Source organism: Triticum aestivum, chromosome 4A, assembly GCF_018294505.1.
Source record: "Triticum aestivum cultivar Chinese Spring chromosome 4A, IWGSC CS RefSeq v2.1, whole genome shotgun sequence".
NCBI lineage: Eukaryota > Viridiplantae > Streptophyta > Magnoliopsida > Poales > Poaceae > Triticum > Triticum aestivum.
In genome coordinates this window covers 349,440,610-349,458,040 of record NC_057803.1, presented here as the reverse complement: position 1 = coordinate 349,458,040, position 17,431 = coordinate 349,440,610, and the positions used below count along the sequence as shown (strand labels likewise).

General features: G+C 41.9%; 1 pseudogene; it reads left to right on the top strand.

Moving 5' to 3' along the window:
• The first annotated feature begins 16,304 nt into the window (after positions 1-16,304).
• Positions 16,305-17,217, top strand: LOC123082006 (cytochrome c oxidase subunit 3-like; annotated as a pseudogene).
• The last annotated feature ends 214 nt before the right edge of the window (positions 17,218-17,431 follow it).

Sequence of the window (17,431 nt, the reverse complement as noted above, 5' to 3'; positions counted from 1 at the left end):
CCGTTGAGACCCCGGGAGGGAAGAAAACTGGCAAGCCTCTACCCCTGCCAGCAAGGTCCTTTCCGGCAAGGGTTCTGACTCCGGCAAGGACTCCCGCACCTCCTCTGGCAAACGCGCCTCTTCGGAGCGTCGCGTTCCCATTGAGGACGTGCCAGAAAGTTCTGCCAGCGGAAGCAAGAGGTCCAAGGCAGCCCCACTAGAAACTAATAAGGTGCCCGTCAAGGAGGATGGCACAGGTGGAGCTTTTAACATAATCTCCACCCTTGATAGCAAATAGGAAAGCGCGCTCATCGCCTTCCTGCGGGCGAATGTCGACGTGTTTGCATGGCAAGCATCTAACACCCCGGCATTCCCAGGGAGGTGATTGAGCACCATCTTGATGTCCATCCCCATGCACGGCCCATCAAGCAGAAGGTCAAAAAGGAAGCTTATCATCGAGGAGATCAAGAAGTTGGATGATGTTGGGTGGAACCCTATACGGCCAATCTTTCACGAAAGGAGTGGATCCCACGAAGAACACGAGGGGGGAAACGAGGGGAATCACGAGGGAAACATGAGAGAAACACTAAAACCAACAAGATTAAGTCACATGTGTGCTAGATCCTCGAAACATGAGAGGAGATACAAGATCCAAAGTCAACAAGGGACGATACAAATGGTAACCGGTCTTCTCTGTGAGGAGGTCTTGATGGTCTTCTTCGCAAGGAGGTCTTAAATCCAAGTGGATCTTCTCCGAAGAGGGGCAGCGGTCTCTCTCATGGAGTAGATCCAGATGGGTGAGCGAAGTTCAATCTCACAAATGAGCTAACACAACGCTAACGCTAACAAGAAGGAGGTGGAGGAGTATATATAGTCTAGATCCACGAAGGGGTAAGTGAGGAGGGGATACATCGGCCTTTGGCCCGGTTAGGCACGCGCAGGTGCCGGACGTCCAGGCTGGGGGCTGGATGTCCGTGGCTTCGGGACGAGCTGGATGTCCGGGGTCGCGGCCGGATGTCCGGGCTGAAGTGGAGGTTTAGCTGCTCTCTGGATACATCGGTGCCGAATTTCTGGGGGAGATGCCAGATGTCCGGGCTGTCAGGAGGCGCTGGAGGTCCGGGGTTGGCGCCGGATGTCCGGCCGCGGAGGCTTGTTCGGCCGACTATTGGTGCAGTAGTTGAGCGGTTGCACAGGTGCCGGATGTCCGGACGTTGTAGCTTCAGCAGCTCCGTCTTCTTCTGTCGTCGCTTCCAGGCTTCCCTCGCGAATGGTGTAGTTGTTCCTTAGTGCTTGCACTCCTCCTCATCGTCCGTAGTGTTCCGACAATACCTATGCATGCACACGAGTGGAGTGTCAAGTAGTATACCATCCTCGAAGGTGTCAAGTGAGCACGTGTATAGGAGATGATTCACTTTTGTTTATGTGAAGTAGATGTTGCACGTGTCACCTGCCGAACGGACTCTTAACATAGTGATGTCCATAGGATGCTCCGCATCATCTCCCCTCCATTGGGAAAGATCCGACCTCAGATCGAAAACCAAATCACCATGGGAAAGAGATGGCTTCGCCGTGTAGAAGTGGACGTTCACCAAGTACTTGTCATCTTGAAGCTCGAAATGGGCACTCTGCAATGTCGCACCATCTTGTGGTTCCTTCAAAAGGAGTAAGGACAACAAAAATTGGAAAAACAAATGTGGTTAGCGTTAGTTCAAAACCAAGCATTCATGAGGTGAGTGACCAAACAAGTGTCATCATCATGCAAAGCATATGTTGTGACAAGGGATTGTGACATGGCATGTAAGCATATCAATCGAGCAGAAGCAAAGATATCATGGGGACAAGCATGTAAATGTGAGGTAGTGATGCAAATATGTGTAACAAAAGAATAAGCATCTACCTCAAAGTCATAGCAAGCAGGGGCAAAGCGCTCAATGAAAGGTCTATGGTAGGCATAAGAATCATTCACAACACCAAATAAAATGAAGTGTCTAAACACATGGGTCAAGTGCAAGACAATCCAAGCATAATGTGCATGGGGTGTAGTGAATATCGTGTGGCACTCAACACAATGGAAAGAGCAATTGTTCATCATGTGTGAGGCAATCAAGGAAAGCATGTAGCAATCAATGGGACATGGCATATGTGAAGTGATGATATTGTTGCAACCAAACATATGAGAGGAGCAAGTAATCCAAGAATTGGATGCAACACACAAGGCATATATATCATGATGCATGGGAATGTGAAAATCATGAATGGAGGCAATATCACTGACATGTGTGCAAGAAAATGGTCCAAGATGACAAATAAGTCTCAAGTGGCAAGCAACACAAGTAGTATGATCCACAATATGCATGCTCATGGTTTGGGGGTTCTCAAAAGTGAAGGATATCACCATGAAAGCATGTCCTTGTGCGTCCTTCACAATGTCGAAGCACAAGAAAGTATGATTTAGAAGCTCCATGGTAGAAGGTGGTTCGCTCTCAAGAGCTCGGATTGTCAACTCACATGACGTGGAAGTTGACACGAAGTCCAACTTTCCTACACATGCACAAAACAAAGCAAAGAATGTATGTGCATGGTAGATAAACACATCATCCATCATGATGGTTCTCTGCTCTTGCACATAACCATTAGTAGCACAAGTGCATGAATAAGATGATGCAATAATGGATATATTCATGGCACTAGGTATATGGTGCAAAGAGGCAATACAAGCATGCTTCACAAGGAATATGTCAAAATCTCCAAACATATGTGCGAATGCTATGGGGGAAATCTCATTAGCAAGACAAAAATCATGGTTGCGCTCAATACATGACAAATCATCTAGCATGACAGAGGCAACATATGGAGATATATGATGGCAAGCAATAATAATCATGTGCAAAGCATGTAGATGGTTGTCATCAACCGCATGAAATGAGCAAGTATGAATCATCGGTGATGCAATGTAAGCAATCGTAGGAATCAAGTCCTGCAAGCTAGTAGTGCGAAGATGCAACATACTAGAGGAAATCATGGCAATCATGTCATGTGAGCAAATAATAGGCATAGGCAATGCACATGACATATCGCAAGCACAAACACAAAGCAATATCGTAGTTTCATCATAGGCATGGGGCACAAAGCAAACATGGCAATAGCAAGCAATATCTCCACCAAGCTTGCAAATACACATACAAGTATTAGAATCAATCATCATGTGTAATGCAAATCATTGGTAACAAATGCATGTCAAAGGTATAGGAATGAACATATCATGCAAAGTGAACATGGCAAGATGGGCATATAATATGTAATGGAAAATAACCCATAGCCAAGTGAGGGTCATGTAGAAGAAATGCGCTAAGTCTTTGCGTGAAGAGAGTGGTGGGAAAGACAATCCATGGGATCCCAAGTCATTGTTGCTCTCTAGAGCTCGTTTTGTCAACTCATGGGATTGCGAGGTTGACAAGTATTCATGGGTACCTACACAAAAGAAACATAGACTAAAGAAATTGTGTGTGTGGTAAATGTACACATCATCCGTCATGATGTGTATGTGCACGTGCGAGTTAGCACAAGGTAAGCATTGCTCAAATAAATTTGATGCATGGTATAAGAACATGTCATCCATCATGAAAGAATAGTTGTTATGTATAACATGATGGGGATGCAAATTGAGCACACAAGTATAGCAAGTGTGTGGCACAACAATAGCATTTTTATTCATGGGGAGCATATTGTGCACACAAGTATTGGGATCATGCAATGAATGGAACGAATCAAAATCTCCTAACATGTATGAGAAAACTATGGGGGTCTGGCCGGGCAGTGTCCGGATCGGGCATGGCCCGGTTAGGTCGGTGCACTTTTTTTAAATAATCCTGACGTGGAAAAACAAATCAAAAAAATACTAAACTGAGTCCAAAAATCCTTAAATAAACTTTCACAGTCCCCTAATAATATTGCGGATAAAGTGAACATTTATTTAGGCCTCTAATGCAATTTTTAAAAACACATTTTTTCCTAATTCAAATAAAATCGCAATAAAAGTCCAAAAAGAAATTAATTATTTGATTTTAATATTTTTCCTCCTATATTCCCTTTATTTTGGAGAAGTCATATTATCTCCTCTCATATATTTTAATATGAAATATTTTCGGAGAGAAAAATAATTAAAACCAAAGTCATCCTTGTTTCGATATTTGATAAAATTCAAATATGAAAAACATGAAATCCCCAACTCTCTCCGTGGGTCCATTAGTTGCTTAGAATTTTGAGCACCGCAAAGCAAAAATACAGTAAAATACGATATGCAAGAATGACCTATGTATAACATTCCAAATTGAAAATTTGGGATGTTACAAACCCACCCCCCTTAAGATGAATCTCGTCCTCGAGATTCGGGTTTGCTAGAAAATAGGTGTGGGTGGTCTCTGCGAAGATCATCCTGTCGTTCCCAGGTGGCTTCATCCTCGGTATGGTGGCTCCACTGAACTTTGCAAAACTTGATAACATTGCTGCGTGTAACTCGGCTGGCAAACTCGAGAATCTTGACTGGTTTCTCCTCATAGGTCAAATAACTATCCAACTGAATTGCTTCCAGGGGCAATGCATCTCTCAGAGGAATATCGGCCATCTCTGCATGGCACATCTCCAACTGGGAAATGTGAAACACATCATGAACTCCTGACAGTCCCTCGGGTAACTCCAACTTGTAGGCAACCTCTCCCATGCATTCCAAAACACGGTACGATCCTACAAATCTTGGGGCTAACTTTCCCTTAACTCCAAAATGTTTAACTCCTCGCTGTGGTTTCATAGACTACATCCTTGCATTTTGAGTCTGCATAGCTCTATTGTCTGGACTAAGCTACCTTCAGTCTATCTCGAATCAGCTTAACCTTCTCTTCAGACTCGTTAATCAAATCCGGTCCAAACAACTGGAGGTCTCCAACTTCATCCCACATCAACGGTGTTCGACATCTTCTTCCATACAGGGCTTCGAATGGTGCCATCTTCAAACTGGCCTGGTAGCTATTGTTGTATGAGAACTCCGTGTAGGGAAAGTTGCCATCACAACTAGATCCATAATCTAGTGCACAAGATCTCAGCATGTCTTCCAAAATCCGATTGACTCTCTCGGTCTGTCCATCTGTCTGTGGATGAAAGGCTGTACTGAACTCTAGCCTGGTTCCCAATGTCTGGTGCAGCTGGTGCCAAAACTTTGAAGTAAACTTTGTTCCTCTATATGATACGATGGTCCTCGGAACTCCGCGCAGACATACGATCATGTTCATATATATCTTGGCCAACTTTGCACTGGTATAGGTGGTTTTTACTGGGATAAAGTGATCTACTTTGGTCAAGCGATCCACTACTACCCAGATAGAATCATATCCCGATCGGGTCCTGGGTAATCCAGTGATAAAATCCATGCCAAGCTTGTCCCACTTCCATTCGGGTATCGACATAGGCTGTAGTAATCCTGCTGGCTTCTGATGTTCTGCCTTCACTCTCTGACATACATCACATATGGCTACATACTCGGCAATGTCCTTCTTCATTCCAGTCCACCAGAACGCTCCTTCAAATCCAAATACATCTTGGTGTTTCTGGGGTGTATCGAGTATGGCGAGTCATGAGCTTCCTGTAGTACCAACTTCCTGATCTCGGCATTATTGGGCACATATACACGGTCCTCAAACCACAAGGTGTCGTGCTCATCCTCACGAAAACCTTTGGTTTTTCCTTCACTCATCTTCTCCTTTATCTCGGCAATTTCGTTGTCATCCTTCTGTGCTTCTCGAATCTTTTCCAATAATGTTGACTGAACCTCCGGTGCTGCAACAAAACCTCTAGGAACTATCTCCAAACGAAGCTCCCTGAGATCTTCAGCTAACTCCTTTGGCAATCCTTCGCTTACGAGGGTATTGACATAACTCTTTCGGCTCAAAGTGTCTGCTATGACATTGGCCTTGCCTGGATGATAGTGCAACTTCACATCATAATCCTTTATGAGCTCCAACCATCTCCTCTGCCTGAGGTTCAGCTCCTTCTGAGTAAAAAGGTACCTCAAACTCTTATGATCCATGTACACATCACAACGGTTTCCAATAAGAAAATGTCTCCAGGTATTGAGCGCATGCACTACAGATGCTAACTCAAATCATGCATGGCATAATTCAACTCATGTGGTCGAAGTTGATGTGAGGCATACGAAACAACTCTTCCGTCTTGCATAAGTAGTCCTCCAAGTCCTAAGCGGGAGGCATCGCAATACACTTGGAAATCCTTGTGTATATCCAGCAGAATCAGCACTGGGGCTATAGTTAGATGTTTCTTCAACTCCAGGAAACTTGCTTCACATTCTTTAGTCCAATGGAACGTGGTGTCCTTCTTCAACAACTCCATCATGGGCTTCGCAATCTTAGAAAAATTCTCAATGATTCTCCGGTAATATCCCACGAGTCCAAGAAAACTGCGGATCTCTCCAACTGAGGTGGATGCCAACCACTCAGTGACTGACTGAACCTTGGTAGGATCCACTGCTATACCTTCTCCTGATATAACATGTCCAAGAAATCCAACTTCCTTCAACCAAAACTCACATTTGCTAAAACTTGGCATATAACTGATGTCCCCTGAGCTTCTCAAGAACCAAACGCAAATGTTTCTTGTGTTCCTCCTCATTTTTCGAGTATACCAAGATATCATCAATGAACACCACGATAAACTTATCCAAGAACTCCATGAATATCTTGTTCATCATACTCATGAAATAGGCAGGGGCGTTAGTCAGTTCAAATGACATAACCATGTACTCAATTAATTCGTACCTTGTGGTGAAAGTTGTTTTTGGTATATCCTTTTCTCGTATCTTCAACTAGTGATATCCCGAGTGCAGATCGATCTTCGAAAACAGCTTAGCTCCTTGCAACTGGTCAAACAAATCATTGATCATCGGCAGCGGGTACTTGTTCTTGATCGTCACTTCATTCAACGCACGATAATCAACAACCATTCTTAACGATCCATCCTTCTTCTCAACCAAGAGCATTGGGGCTCCCTGTGGTGATGAACTTCGTCGAATGTAACCTTTCTCCAATAACTCCTTAATCCGCTTCTTGATCTCTTCCAGATCATTTGCGGGCATCCGGTATGGTCTCTTCGGTATCGGTCCGGTACATGGCAATAGTTCTATCAAAAACTCGATGTCTCGATCTGGCGGCATGCCTGGTAGCTCCTCTGGAAATAGATCTGGGTAATCCTTCACTACAGGCACTTCCTCCTGAACAACTCCCGAGAGAGAATTTTACTTGAGTCTTCCTAGGCGCATGCCTAGATACATACTTGATCCTTTTTCCCTCCAGGGTGGTGAGTAAAATTGACTTACTGGGGCAATCGATGTTTACCCCATAGATCGATAGCCAATCCATGCCTAGTATCACATCCAATCCTTGTGACTCCAAAATTATTTGGTCTGAGGGGAAAACCTGGGTTCCAATGGTCAATGGTATCTGAAACCATCCTTGACTTGCCATATACTCCGCTCCTGGTAATATTACTAACATAGCTGTTCTAAGTACTTTGTGGGCAACTTATATTTATCCACAAATCCCCTTGAAATGTATGAATGCGATGCACCAGTATCAAAAAGAACAATTGCAGTATATGACTTAACCATAAACATACCGACAACTACATCAGGCTGCTCGTCAACCTCCTCCACGTTCACGTGGTTCACTTGTCCCCTGTTGAAAGGGTTGGGCTTCTTCCCAGAGCTTCCATTGACATTCCCATTCTTCGCTTCAGGGCAATCAGTGGCATAGTGTCCAATCTTCCCGCACTTGAAACAAGTAATGTGACTTAGATCCTTCTTGGCGGGCGTTGCAGGGTTAGAGCGGTTCTGATTGCTGCCTGCTCCACTCCCATTTCCATTCTTGGGGCCACTGTGGTTTTGCAAACTTCCTCCATTGTGAGTATGGCCTCCATGGTTATGGGTAAACCCTCCCGAGTTCGCGGTGAAATGCGGCTTCTGGTGAGCTCCAGAATTGTACTTCCCTTGTCCATACTTCCTTTTGCGGCTCTCTATCTAGTGCTGCTTCCGTTCAATCATAACAGCCTTGTCTACAAGTTCCTCGTAGTTGTTAAATGTTGCCACCATCAACTGCATGCTCATCTCATCATTCAGCCCTTCCATAAACTTCTCCTGCTTCGCGGCATCTGATGGGTTTAGAGGGGAGAGATTAGAATAGAATGAGGTCTAGTGAGAAAACACTACCCATATGCACATGAGACAAACACAATCATATCACACCAAATCAATTCAAGCAAGGGCATACAATCGGTCTAGAACTATCGTTACAAAAGTGCTCGGACTACTACTATATACAAGGGGGAAACTACTATTCATATGGTGGTCATCTAGAAATTTTGATCGGTGGAAGACTCCATGATATCTGCTGCAGCTTTGTCTTCATAGTCATCATCACTACCATCAGGATCGGAGTCAGTGCCGTCGATGATGATGTAGTCTTCAAAATGAATTTCCTTGGGTTTGTCGTCTTCTCCTACTGGTGCGGGGTCTCCCATGAAAACTCCTAGCTTCCTCGTCAGGTCGTCATTCTTCTCCACAAGTATCGCAATTTCCTTCTCATATCCATCACGTGTAGACTTGAGTTCCTCTTATACCTCCATGTTCCTGGTCATCGCCTTCTTGAGATCTATCATGTTAGCGCACATCTGGTTCTCCTGGCGTCGAATGTGCTAGTTTAGCTCCAGGATGAAAGCTGCAATGGACCTGTCCTTCCTGGTACTGATCATCTCCCATTTCTCATCTCGACGCCCACATATCTGGTAGATAGTGTCCTTAAGATCCTTGCTGAAGACTTCGCCGATGCGTCCCATGGCGATGTGGGCTGCCATGCTCTTTCCTAGACTCCGGGTTGGTGCATCAAAGGAAAACTATATGGGCTCTATAACTGGCGTGAATGTCCATCCTGGAACTTGAACTCGAATCATCCAACGCTCCCCTTCTGGTAAAGTGGCGGTGAAGGTCCTGTGAAGCTGGGTATTCCGATGTTCAGGTACCAATTGACTTCCTTCAAGTGTCATCCAAAGGGTGTGTCTTCATCCGGTTGAGAAAACTTGTTCCTTGAGTCCGCCATCCTAAAGAGTAGAAAATGGAGAGGAGTCAGAAATGAGTTGAGAAGAGTGACCTATGGCTCATCTTAGTGGTCGTGTCCTACGTTCAGCATGTGCTCTGATACCATCTTGTAGCGACCCGACCTCAGACTGTCAAGTCTCTATGCTTCAGTGTCATCCCTGGATCGGCAATGCTGACACACACAGTACTCAAATGGATTTATAACAGAGTAGTGATCACACACTTATTACATCGATAGTCTCAAGAGAGAACTTAATACAATAAATATGGCTTAAGGCCATCTAATTAAGATAACAACGAAAGGCTTGGAAGATAGAGTGAGTCCATCAACTCCAACGGCATAGCTGAGTGCATGACAACGACCTAGTGCACCTTACTCCTCGTCTGAAAAGTCTGCAACATGATATGTTGCAGCCCGAAATGGGTCAGCACATGGAATATGCTGGCAATATAACACAGTAGAGCAATGAACAGATAAATGCTATCACTACATGCATATATGGCTGGTGGAGGCTCTATGGTTATATTGTTTTGCGAAAAGCCAATTTTTCCCTACAACAAAGAAATAGATTTTATTTAACTATCATGGTGGTTGAAACATCATTGAGAAGGTTCCTCCAACTCAATCCCAATTAAAGTAATCATTAACATCCCAAAAATTAATTTTGGAGTGATGAGATCCAATCAATAATTCAAGTACCATATACTCAAGATGTCCATAACCGGGAGCATGGCTAACCATGACTAGTTTGTACACACTCCAGAGGTTTGCGCATTTTTCCCCACAAGACTTGATCTCCTCCATTGGATTTCTTGCACCACAGGGTGTTTGAGAAATGGATGACCGAGACACAGTCTTTCAGAAGCATTAACCCTTTACTCTGGGTAGATAGTTACACCTACTTTCCCCTACATCTGCTAGCCTACCACTGAAAGAGGTCACACAACATACTCAACTATGCCAGAGCCCATAATGGCTTGTGTCTGCACACAGAAGTTTCTAGCATGAATAATCTCATGATCCTTTTGAGCCTGGGTGGCGGACCGTAGGATGATCACACGGGTACTCCGGGATATCCTAGGACAACACTGAATTCTCCAGGTGCCCACAAGCAATCTACCCAGATGTGTATTAAAGTTGCACCTTAAGTTGAACCATTAATTAACAAACTCACATCTGTCATGGATCCACTCAAACCCAAACCACGTCTATGAGCATAGCATAGCAATATAAGCATAACGTAGAAGTAACTCCCAAGGGTTTGATAGTAAAACATGTAATAGGTTCTACCACATCATCTACTTCCGAGACCCACATGTTAAGAGATCCTACTCATGCAATGCGTGAGGGTTGAAACTAATGCATAAAAACTGGGTAATAAAGGCGTGTGATCAATGTGTTACTTGCCTTGCTGACAATCTGCAAATCCTAGAGACTCGTAGTAGCACACTTCGCACTCCGGGAATTCTATCACAAACAAACAATAGCATACATAAGCAATCAAGCAAAGATGCACGGGTAAATCTCAAATAATAAGATTGAATCTGAAAACTCAACTGAAGGGATTCGATTTGCAAAAAGAATCAAATCAAATGGAGCAACGAAACTCAAACTACAAAAGAAACAAGATCCGTTTACTAATCTGGACTAGAATCAAATTTTACAGTACCAAAATCTTGTTCAAGTTGGTTAAACAAAAGAGGGCTTCGAGATGAAGATCTAGGCGCTTGCTTCACCTGATTTGGTTAAACGAGTGAAAAGATAAACTAAAACAAAGATTAGTGCAGAAATCGCGATCGAAAATAATCGCGGAGAAACCCTGGAAAATAAAACGAGATGAACAGGCTAAAGAACGAATGTTCCCTGTCTGCGGCTAACTGATGAACAACGTTCATTAAAACGAACGTGTGGACGAACGACCACTAAATAATAAACCGACGAAAAACGATCCGAACCGAAATCTAAAAAAAATGAATCTAGGGTTTACTAGAAAAAACCCGATCGGTTTTTCTCGAGAAAAACCGGACAACGGCGGTGGCCGCTACCTCGGCGGTGGGGTCGGCGGCGGCGGGCGGCGGCGTTGCGGCGTGCGGATCGAGGCGGCGGCTAGGGTTTGGGGCAGCAGGGTCGGGCCGTGGATTATAAAGCCTGGCCGGGCATTGTCCAGATCAGGCACGTCCCGGTTAGGTTGGTGCACTTTTTTTTTAAAAATAATCCTGACGCGGAAAAAAAAGAAATACTAAAGAGAGTCCAAAAATCCTTAAATAAATTTTCCCGGTCCTCTAATAATATTGCGGACAAAGTGAACATTTATTTGGGCCACTAATGCAATTTTTAAAAACACATTTTTTTCCTAATTCTAATAAAATCGCAATAAAAGTCCAAAAAGAAATTATTTATTTTCAAGAAGTCATATTATCTCCTCTCATATATTTTAATATGAAATATTTTCGGAGAGAAAAATAATTAAAACCAAAGTGATCCTTGTTTCGATATTTGATAGAATTCAAATATGAAAAACGTAAAATCCCCAACTCTCTGTGTGGGTCCTTGAGTTGCCTAGAATTTCAAGGATCGCAAAGCAAAAATACTGTAAAATATGATATGCATGAATGACCCATGTATAACATTACAAATTGAAAATTTGGGATGTTACAGATACAACAACTCACAAATAGCTTCTTAGGTAATTTCTGAAAATTATTAGATACGATAAATGAGCATGTCATCATAGATAGCTTCTTAGGTAAGTTCAATCCACATGTATCATCAGGTTCAATACTAAGCATATCATCACATCACTACACTACGCATATATTATCAATTTACTACACTAGTTAAACATATATATCGTCAAATTAATACATACACTAACAAATATATCAACACATTATACCGGACACTAATTAAGCATATCACATTAAAACATTAAACATATATCGTCACAATATACTACACTATGTAAGTGTATCATCACATTACTACAGCATCCATATCATCTAATTACTAGCTACATACATTAAGCATATCATCACATTTCTACACAGGATGCACATTTAAATTTCTATACAAAACAATTTCTACACTAAGCATATATATCATCACATTACTACAACAAGCATATTATCCAACTACGTACTACACTAATTAAGCACAAATATATATCATCTAATTCATTACTACATTAACTAACATACCATGAGATGCTATTTAATATTCGACCTTGTGAGGCGGGTCACGAATGCCATCCTGATGTAGTCCTCACTAGGCGGAAGTATGTCCCAAAGGTTCCCTGATTCCTCATTGCTCATCCTCATTCTTTGGGAATATAGTGCTTCATTAAGTGGGCCCTCATCATCACCTGAATCTTCATGATCTAAATCCTCATCATTAGTATCGGGAATCAAATTCAAATAAACAACAGTAAGCTTGGGACTTTCTCCTCTCAAGTAGAAGCTGATAAATTCACCCCCACGAAGACCCATCCGAGCGACCAATGATCCCATTCATCTCCTCCAACCTGGGTGTTCTTTCTCCCCATGAAAACATGCATAGTGTAGGGGCCCCTATGAGCTTCGAAGGTCACCGCGTCTCCGGTGAGCTCATTGAATGCTAATCTCACATATCATGGGATTATCTGTGTAAGAAAAAAATAAAAAAACACACACAATGCATTAGTGGAAATAGCAACAAAAAAATAATTGTTAGAAGGTTCATATATTTTGTTACCACTGAAGGAAGAGAACTAGGCTGGAAGTAGATGCTGAATAGTGTGGCATTACAAAGGCTGGTCCAGCACCTTGACTTGCACAGTCGACATGGTGGTTCTTGCTCCATTATACACAAAACGCATATAAAACACTAAGTTGAATTATAAATGCAAGTATGAAACTCCAATTCAAAATCATGGTCTTGATTTTAGTTTCCCCGCCCAACCAACTCAACTTACACTCACACTCATTCTCCTATTTTCCAAATTCAAAATGGTATCTCACTATAAATCTAGCAAAGGACCTGATATATCAATTTGTACTAATAAATCACATTAGTAATTTAAATCAATTTCTAGTAAATGTCGTCTACCTAAAAAATCAATGCCAATGTCATGCCAATATCATCTACCTAATAAATCAATTTCATAGTACTATCTAATATCAAAAATTTCTGGCTATCGGATCCGCCACCAGCCGAAGGGAGACGCTTGGGGACGGGAAGCAGATCCGCGAAGGGGAGAGGGGAGATCTCACCTCCTTGCCAGAGTTTGTGGTGGCCATGCAGTTCTGGTGGCGAAGAGCGGCGTGGTCGCGCGGCAGCGGCGGCACTGGTCGTGAAGGGGGGAGACGAAGAAGGGTGAAAACAATGAGCTTGTAGTGATGAATCAGACTTGGTGGTTTTTACTGGACATGGAATTTCTTTACTGGCGTGGGCCTAATGGATAGTGTTCTCATAGGCCTAATGGGCCACATCATAGAAAACGATAGCACACTGGAAAAAAAACTCAGAAAATAGCTATATGTATGATTTGAAATAATGTACAATTTAAAATAATGTACTATGTTTTGTAAATATTTCAAAGCCATATATATGATTCAAAATAATGTATCAAGTAGTTGAAATTTTGATAAAATAATTGGAGAATTTGGAATTTATCAAGAAACTTGTGGATACAAGAACATTAGTGGGAGCTCTGACATTTCTGATCTTACATATGTATGACATATTACTTGATTAGAAATAATATAAAGTATATTAACACAAAAAAATTAAAAGCATGTTTCTAAAAGGGACTTAGATCTATTTGATGAAAATCTATATAGATAGATACATGTGATTGTACTAAGACATGTACGGTGAAAAAGTTTTAAAGAAGTTCAAAATGAAAAAATGTTTTCTCAAAATGTCACATGGCATGAAACTGTGCAAGAATCAATAGTTGATGAGCATGTAGGGATGAATAGAATTCAAAATTACTTTAGTAATTGAATTCATTACATATGTTATGAAATGTACACAGCCATATGTTTCGTATGAACTAATCATTAGTAATAAGCACCATAGTGATCCTAGAGAGATTCACTTGGGAGACTTCTTAAAATTGAGTACCTCAATTGGACAAAGATTTTTACTTCTTGGTCATGAAAGGTATAGATACCACCAGAAGCTTGGAAAGAAGAAGGAATGTCGACCTAACGCTCCGTGGGCTTTGAACCTTGATTTTCTGTAAAATTCTCAAACGCTATAGATGTGTAAAAACAGTACTCGATTTCTCACTAGAAAAAACAACAGTCTTTATTGTTGTGTGCATATTAGTCACTGATTATATCTTTGAATAGGACAAACTACTTTAGTAACTCTTGACTATTGCTTGAAACAAGTGTTGAAGCAATGGAAAGAAGCGAACGGTTAAGCTAATGCAGCAAGAAAAGGGATGCAGCAAGTGTCCAAAAATCGGATATGCCCGGTGAAAATTATAAACAAGGCTGAGGAAGGATTTCGTACTGCCACAATGCTCTTGATAGAAGGAAGCATGAATACTGAAGGCCTACCTAGTTGAAATAGGAACAACTATGGAAGTCCTCGGCCAAACAAATATTTCACGGAAAGCCGACAAGGGATTTTCTTAATAACTGGGCGCTTTGATTCTTTGGAACAACTCGATGAATTTAGTGGATCTTTTTAGGAGGCCTTCCATGACCATAGATCAAACCTATCCCATTTTGACAGAGAGTAAACATATCGTACCTAATGACAACTTCGTAAGAATTTTACTTCTATCATACTCCTGCCGTAAAAGATAGTTGCCATCTCGTGGGTATCCATCCTATCTATTCAAAGTGAGTTTTTTTTTCATTAACGTGCTTGCACCCACTAGATCATAGTGCTTCTGAATAATATTCCCCATAGAGAAAACTTGAATGTGGATCTATTTATCTGGAATTCCTATCTTCATAAACAAAGAGTTGCCTATCTTCAGAAATGCTGGTATATTTGACTTGCCTCTGTTCTCGCACCGGTGTTTGCTAGGGTCTGAACCATTAGGTAGAGGATCAGCTGAAAGAAAAGGCAGACAAAGATCTTGCGCCAGATCCGTATACATTCAGCACCCTCATTACAACATTTGCTAAGCATGAAAAGTGGTTGGAGCTATGCTTATGTGCACGAAAATGCAGGAGAAAGGATGGCACCCAGAGACGAGGAAGGGCGTAGCAAGCGACGAAATGCTTCTGGGAGTTGAAAATAAGAATAGATCCGGAGATTCACAAATAGGTCAACCTTTTGAACTGCCTGCTGAATCCATGAGCAGGCAAGAGACAACCTGGCGAACTGAAACATCTTAGTAGCCAGAGAAAAAGAAAGGATAATGTTGCTCTTTAGAAAACGCGTATAGTAAGTAGTCTTCGTCGATGGAACAAATGGTCCAGTGTATGCATTACGAGGCAACTAGCATTTTGTCATGGAAGTTCATGAAAGAATGTTCTTGTTTTTCATTGGAAAAACCAACGCCGACGTCAAGATCAGTCTCCTTTCCTTTTAAAAGTGAGCGAGCAGAGCTGAAAAAGATGGAGTTACCTGGAGATGGATCTTGATTCTTTAATAACTGATTTAGTGAAAAGGTTGGATTTACCTTACCACTTAAAGATTTTAATTTGCTTAAAAACTTGTAGTTATTGGCCATGGGAATTAACAAAAAAGTCCTTTAAACAAACCATTCTGAAGTTAGCTGCAAAAGAAATAAACAAACAGATTTCAGGTGAGTTAAAAAATACTTTGATCTCCATTATGAGATGGATCTTGGCGTCCACTCGCGCTTTCGGAAAGTGAAAATCGCCAAGATCGCCAAACATATACAAATTATTGGTGGGAAGCACGTATATACTCTAATGAAACAACCATGCGAAACGGATATTTCTGATTTGCTAGAAATACAGGCAAATCTTATGGATTTCGGAGTTAATAGTGCTTACTTCGCGTAGGCAACGGACTATGGTCAAGCTTTAGCGCAAGTTTCATGTGCCTTATAGAAGCGTCTATCATTATATGTTGTTTATCAAAAACTCTTTTCTCTAAATAATAGAGAGATCTTTTGATAGTCTCACTTCTATCAATGCAATGAAAGAACTATCCCTTCCTATATGTTTGTCCTAATGAGACAAAAAAGAGCCTCCTTCTTTACCACTTTAGGGGATGGGGGTGAAGGGGGGTTTAAATACAACCGGGGCAAAGTGGTTTATGATTGAATCTCAGAGGCATTCTTATCATTTGGTAGATCCAAGTCCATGGCCTATTTCGGGTTCACTCGGAGCTTTGGCAACCACCATAGGAGGTGTGATGTACATGCACTCATTTCAAGGGGGTGCAGCACTTCTCGGTTTGGGCCTAATATTTCGCCTTTATACCATGTTCGTATGGTGGCGGGATGTTCTACGTGAATCCACGTTGGAAGGGCATCATACAAAAGTTGTACAATTAGGACCTTGATATGGTTCTATTCTCTTCATAGTCTCGGAGGTTATGTTCCTTTTTGCTTTTTTGGGCTTCTTCTCATTCTTCTTTGGCACCTACGGTAGAGATCAGAGGTATTTGGCCCCCAAAAGGGATTGGGGTTTTAGATCCTTGGGAAATCCCTCTTCTTAATACCCCTATTCTCCCTTCACCCGGAGGTGCCGTAACTTGGGATCATCATGCTATACTTGTGGGAAGGAAAAATGAGCAGTTTACGCTTTAGTAGCAACCGTTTCACTGGCTCTAGTATCCACTGGCTTTCAAGGAATGGAATATTACCAAGCACCCTCTACTATTTCGGATAGTATTTATGGTTCTACCTTTTTCTTAGCAACTGGCTTTCATGGTTTTCATGTGATTATAGGTACTCTTTTCTTGATCGCATGTGGTATTCGCCAATATCTTGGTCATCTGACCAAGAAGCATCACGTTGGCTTTGAAGCAGCTGCATGGTACTGGCATTTTGTAGACGTGGTTTGGTTATTCCCATTTGTCTCTATCTATTGGTGGGGAGGTATATGAAAGAAGGGAACGAATAAGTGGATTGAGGAATAAAAGCTCGAAGACAAAGAGAACTTCTCCAGGTACTCAAGATATTGTGTTTGGAGAGGTGTAGATTGTAGATTCCAGCCAAGAAGACCAGAAAAAGATAAGGATAAATAATATCATATATCTCAGGAGCAAGATCACTTCCTGATGAACAAGTCAGAATTGCCTCAACAAAAATGGATGGAATTGGACCGAAAAAAGCCATTCAGCTTCGTTATCGAGTAGGTATCACGTGCATAAAAAGG